The 6,467-nt window shown below is 46.0% G+C and overlaps 1 long non-coding RNA gene across 1 annotated transcript; it reads right to left on the bottom strand.

Annotated features, from left to right (window-relative positions):
- Nucleotides 1-212: 212 nt before the first annotated feature.
- On the bottom strand, nt 213-4,765 carry LOC126991908 (uncharacterized). The gene is made up of 5 exons (XR_007745918.1): nt 3,615-4,765; nt 3,083-3,188; nt 2,639-2,797; nt 1,253-1,458; nt 213-495 (listed from the first exon to the last, which is right to left on the bottom strand). It is a non-coding gene; the product is annotated as an uncharacterized LOC126991908 (long non-coding RNA).
- Between the last annotated feature and the right edge of the window lie 1,702 nt (nt 4,766-6,467).

Raw genomic sequence — 6,467 nt, 5'->3', positions numbered from 1 at the left:
ACATGAATAGGTTGTTTTACTTTATCATCTTTGGAGCACATCATTTAACCTATGGAATACTTTTACTCAGAAAAAATACAAATAAAATCAATGATTTAATCATCTGATTAAATCAATTTGATTAAATCATTGCCAGCCCTGCTGTGCTGTTTCTAATACCATTATGTAAGGTTCATTTTAAGTATTTGCAAAAGGTCAATGAAAAATCAATATCTCAAACACTAATAATAGCTCACCCTATGAGTCATAATTTCTCTGTGCCTCATCACAGCAAGGATTCAGCTGTGCAGGATTTCCTTGAGAAGTGTTGCAGGACTGAGTGAATATTTACTGAAAGAAGAACGAAGGCTTCCAGCACTGTGGTCTCCACATGATGGTCTTCACAGCAAACTCACACACTGTTGATGGCTTGAGGCTGTCAATGAGGCAGGTCACATCCGTGGCGTTGACGTAGCGGCTGGAGGATGAGGACGAGAAGGTGGTGCAGCTGTTGTACTGCAGGAGTCAAAGGTCAGTATTAACAGGGAGTCAGGTACAAGGACGGAGTGAAAACATAAGAAAGGTCACTGGATGAAGGACTGGCTTGTGAAATGAGACATGAATGACAGGAGGATAGGAAGGGTGTGAGGGAGTGCTTGCAGGAAAAAGAGGATGTGTAAGTGAAGGATAAGGATGTATGAGGGAGGATATGAGGTGTATAAGGGACTGTTTGCAGGAAAAAGAGGATGCATGAGTTATGGATAAGGATGTGTGAGGTGGACGTGAGGTGAATAAGGGAGTTTGCTGGGACGAGAGTATGAGTAAGTAATGGATAAGGATATAGAGAGGAAGATATGAGGTGAATGAGTGGCTGTTTGTAGGAGGAGAAGGCTGCAAGTTACGAATAAGGATGTGGAGAGGCGGATATGAGGCGAATAAGGGAGTGTGTGCAGGGAAACAAGAATGTGTAAGTGGTGAATAAGTTCCTTGACGAATGACTAACTTTTCCACAGCTGTGTTGATGCAAGTGGCAAGTCGTGACACAGTGCACAAAGAACATGAGATAAAACATATATTTTCCAGCTGATGACTGCCCTCCTGAAGCAGCCCAGCAACACTACCCAAAACTGACCTCTTTTGACCTCCCATTCTTCATGCTTGTGTTTGGAACGGCATCTAGTGGCCTTTTATTTGTTGTTTAATTTGTTTACCTTGAGTTGCCTCCCTTGAAAAAAAAAAATAATAATAATAAAAAAATAAATAAATAAATCACCTGGTTCTGGCTCAGCATGGTGTCCGCCCACTGCAGCACCACGGTGAAGGGCGTCAGCACCACGGCCTCCACCCCCACCGCCGGGTCCAGCGTGGGTGCCACCACCTCCTCCTCCTCTGGCTGGGTGCGGACTTGCTGGTACACCGGTTGCCCGTCACCCACGTTGTTGAAGGCTCACAGGCTTATCACAAACTCCATGTTGGGTTCTGAGGAGATGGAGAACTTGTTATGAACCTAATCGTAACAATACAACAATTTTTCGACCCATAACCCGTCCGCTGCGATTGGCACAGATTTTGCCTTCACTGGTAGCCTGGTAACATAGTCCCAGGTCTTTCTCTCGCTGTCTGTGGTGGATAGTGGAGTGTTTCCCATGTGGTATTGGTGTGCTGGATATCCCCTCCCAAGGTGCAGGACTACACTTTTCTTCACTGAACTGTAGCCACGGACACTTTTTGTTCCATTCCTGTAGCTTGGCGAGGTCTGCTGCTAGGAAATCCGCAGTCAAGGGGTTAAACTGGGCAGAACAGATAACAAATAAGATAGACTAACAGACAACAGGTAGAAAGACAGATAACAGGCCACGGATAACCAATGAATAACCTGACTAACATTATGACCACCCAGGAAATATCTGAGAGTTCAGGGCAGACAGAGGAATGAGCCTGAACGATGATGAGTCTGAAAATGGCAACTCAGAATACCACCTCCTTTCCCTCAATAATTGCTCTCATGGTCCAGGGTCTTCACAATATGGAGAGCTAACTTTATGATGGTGTGTAAATACTTTTCTGTGTGTGTTTGTGTGTGTGTGTGTGTGTGTGTGTGTGTGTGTGTGTGAAATGTTAACAGACTCAATAAATGTTTAACTATGATCTACTTAGCAAGATCTCTACCTTCACTTTACTTTGCTTAAATGAAAACTTGTTATGGACTCCATCATCATTTTTTTTGGGGGGGGTGAATGTAATGTTAACTCAGACTCAATAAATGGTTAACTATGATATCATTTAACCCATTGACTGTGGATTTCCTACCAGAAGACCTCACCAAGCTATAGAAATGGATCAAAATGTTTCTACTAAAATTCAGTGAAGAAAATGTAAAGTCCTGCACCTTGGGAGGGGATATCCAGCACACCAATACCACATGGGAAACACTCCACTGTCCACCAGAGAGGCAGAGAAAGGTTACCAGACTAACAGTGAGGGCAAATCCGTGCCAATCGCATTTGACAGGCTAACAAAATCTTTACCTTCTCTTGGCTCAACACAAATGTAGAAGTGGCTAATTCAAAATCCCTGTCTTGTGGAGAATCACACTGCAGGTCTGCATACTACTTGGCCAGAAAATGGAGAATTAGTCACAAATGATCATCTTACACACCCAGCTTATCAATGATGTAACCGTGCTGCTTGCTGTCCACGATCTTGGAGTAGATGTCCGCCACGCCTTGGTCCCAGGCAATGGTGTAGCCGCACAGCATCACATTGTGCTGTGCGGGGGGCTGCCAGCACACCCTGATGTGGTCAGTCAGCGCCACGGCTGTAATGGACCACAAGACACTGCAGATAACACAGTGACTCCACCATCATGATCACTATGTAGGTTTTATCATGGCTTCCAAACATGAATATTTTGTACCATGAAAACAAAATTATACAAATGTATTGTACCTGTAAGTTATCCTAAATTCTATGCACAACACATATATTAGGTTTATACTGTTTGTTGGGAATTAAGAATGTAAGTGATGGATAAGGAGGTAGGAGGTAGGAGGGACAATTTGAAGGGGACAGAGGATGTAAATCACAACACTGAAACACTCACCCTTCAGACCAACTGGCTTGTCTGGGACCCTGTTTTCATGGAGGTCATTGGTGAGGTCCCCGCCAGGGTGGACTGAGTGTATGGGCAGTGCCGATGACCGTGAGTGCTGCAAGATGGAAATGGAAAATGAAAATGAGGAGCTGTTAGCATATTCTCAACATGGAAAAATTCCACTTACATTAAAATTTACTCTGTTGAAATGAAATGGGAAAAGTATATTTGTCCCCTTGAATGTGCATTTCCTAGCAGAAGACCTCATCAAGCTACAGGAGTGGAACAAAAAGTGGCTGCTACAATTCAATGAAGAAAATGTAGTCCTGCACCTTGGGAGAGGATATCCAGCACACCAATACCACATGGGAAACACTCCACTATCCACCACAGAGACAGAGAAAGACATGAAACTATATATATGATACTAGGCTAACAGTGAAATCCAAACCCGTGCCAACCGCAGCGGACGGGTTAACCCAAACTACCTGCCCCGTCCACGGACCCCATAGGGCACGGAGGGTAGACGACCGGGGCTTACATGTCAACGCCTACACGCCCCGCCACGGCACCGCTACAAGGCCGGGAGCACGAGGATCTCTCTCCCCGCGCGAGGTAAACAAACACTGAACAGCTGATGGCTGGGATTATTGTACAACGTTGCCAGATTGTCGTACTCAGTTTCTCATGTTTCCCAATTTCCATCCCCAAAACTGTTTCCTGGGTCACAATAACGATATTTATTTGTAGTTATTGTTGAAATGGTTTATTATTCATGTTTCCTGGTGATATTTATGCGGGAGAAGCTGGTAAATGTAATGCTCCGAGTACGACAATCTGGAAACGATGCTGGGATAACTTGCCTTCATCATCTCGCCCTCGTGCATGTACCGGTTTTCGACGCTTAACCATTGCCAAAACACATCAGGAATCAACGGTTTTAGTGATAACTATATCTGAGTCTCGTTATTGGGCGCCAGAGACAGGTTTTGGGTGGGAGATCGGCAAATATAACAGGCTGAGTGTAACGAGCTGGCAACTTCACGCCCGTGTGACTCGCCAGCGATACGAAATTGTCGTACTTGGAACATTGTACTTACCTTATATTATAGTTGTCTATCTATGATGTGTAAATTTATCTATTATTCATTTGTATTCGTCTAGTTGCTAAACTCGTGTGCTCCAGTTAAACTGTTAATTGACTCTCCTTGCTGACATCATCCCGGTAAATATAAGTGCTGCATTCCACTGACACTATTTTTCAAGCACCTTCCTCACCACAAAACTGTTCTTGTTTCCTCTAATGACTGACTCACTGACTGCTTGATTAACTGACTGACTGACTGGTTGACTAATTGACTGACTGACTAACTGACTGACTGCCTGACCGCATGATATACTGACTGACTATATAGCTGGTTAACTGACTGACTGAATGAATGATGGATTGACTGTCTGACAGACTGACCGATTGCCTGGCAGACAAACTGGTTGACTGACTGACTGAATGATTGAATGAGATTGATCGACTGATAGAAGGTTTACGAGTGGTGGAGCGCCGAGGTGAGTTTCGACAGGGGATGCTTGCAGCCTGTGTCGATCTCAGGAAGGCGTTTGATTCAGTGCATCGATCGTGAGGCACTCTGGGATCTTCTGCGACTCCGTGGGATTCCTGCGAGGACTATTGGTTTGCTGACTGGCCTGTATTCTGGGACAGAGAGTGCTGTGAAGTGTGTGTGTGTGTGTGTGGGGGGGGGGGCTTGTCCAGCCTCTTTCCCGTGAATGCGGGAGTGAGGCAGGGCTGTGACCTTGCCCCAGCGCTTTTCAACACTTGTATGGACTGGGTACTGGGCAGAGTTGTGGACCTGCGGAGCATCCATTGGCAATACCAGGGTCCTTGTTTTGCCGATGATGCAGTAATCCTGGCGGAGTCGCTGGAGGTCTTGGTGATGGCTCTCGAGGCACTGCACGAGGCGGCGAAGCCCTTGAGAGGTCTCCTGGGCCAAGACCAAGGTACAGGTGTTTGGAGGCTTGCTGGATGACACAGTACAGTCTGTTCATGCGTGTGGCGAGGACGTTGAAATCTCGGAAAGTTTCACGTATCTTGGTAGCGTAGTTCATAACAACGGTGAGTCTGGCCAGGAAGTCTTACGGCGGATTGGTCTGGCCCACGGTGCTATGGACTCGCTCAACACGAGTATATGGCGTTGTCGATACCTGTGCAGGTGGACAAAGACGCGGATCTTCAAGTCCCTTGTGCTCCCTGTCTTACTCCATGGTTGTGAGACATGGACACTAAACGGGGACTTGGAGAGGCGGATTGATGCCTTTAGTAATAAGTGTCTACGCAGAATCATGGGATATCGCTGGAAGGACTTTGTGTCAAACAGGCGACTACTCCGTGAGGCTGATTCGACATATATTACCTGCATAGTCCGTCAACGCCAACTCCGGCTATACGGGCACGTTTTCCGGAAGCTGATCCTGCTCATCAGGTTGTCTCTGTGAGAGACAATCCTGAGTGGAGGAGGCCACAGGGACGCCCACGGAGTTCGTGGCTTAAGCAAGTCGATAGATCCTGCCGGGAGGTACTCGGGTTGGGAAGGGGCCTGCAGGAGACTCGCCGGAGGACCCCAGGCTTGGCGTCGTAGGGTGGGCGAGGCGACGCACCCCTGGCGTATGCCCCATTGATTGATTGATTGATTAAGAGTGCTGATTCTCGTAGTAGTAGTAGTAGTAGTAGTAGTAGGAGTAGGAGTAGGAGTGGAACACCGTATTAGGAAGTATTCGTATAATTGTATTCCAAAATTCCTGACAGAAGTCAAAGTGTTCACTGTATTTGACAGAAGAGTTGTGTTTTAATGCACAGATGGCGTTAGTGAAGGTATCGATAATGGACTGGCTTAGATAGATTTTATGAGTTCGTTGCGGAAATATGGCGTTCGTATTGGTCTCAGAAGAGGAAATATTTTGAGTCACATATTCATACACAGGCAGCTGTTCAGACAGAGAAAGACAACCACGCAGACACAAACAGAATGGTGAACACACAGGGACCCAGAGTGAGACAAACAAACAGGCAGACACAAGCACACACCGAAAAATACACAGACACACAATCCGATACACAAACAACAAACGCAGACAGTTATAGGCACACACACACACACACACACACACACACACACACACACACACACACACACACACACACACACACACACACACACACACACACACACACACACACACACACACACACACACACACAAACACACACACAAACACACAATCAGGTGTTTGGTTTCTACGAGTAATCTGAAGAATAATAAAAAACTTATTATCGTAACTCGGAGCCGTTGTTGCAGCCTCTTGGGGACGCTATAACAGTCGT

The sequence above is a fragment of the Eriocheir sinensis genome, unplaced genomic scaffold, assembly GCF_024679095.1.
Source record: "Eriocheir sinensis breed Jianghai 21 unplaced genomic scaffold, ASM2467909v1 Scaffold361, whole genome shotgun sequence".
Lineage (NCBI taxonomy): Eukaryota > Metazoa > Arthropoda > Malacostraca > Decapoda > Varunidae > Eriocheir > Eriocheir sinensis.
The sequence above is the reverse complement of the archived record's forward strand: the minus strand, read 5'-3'. Positions and strand labels throughout refer to the sequence as shown.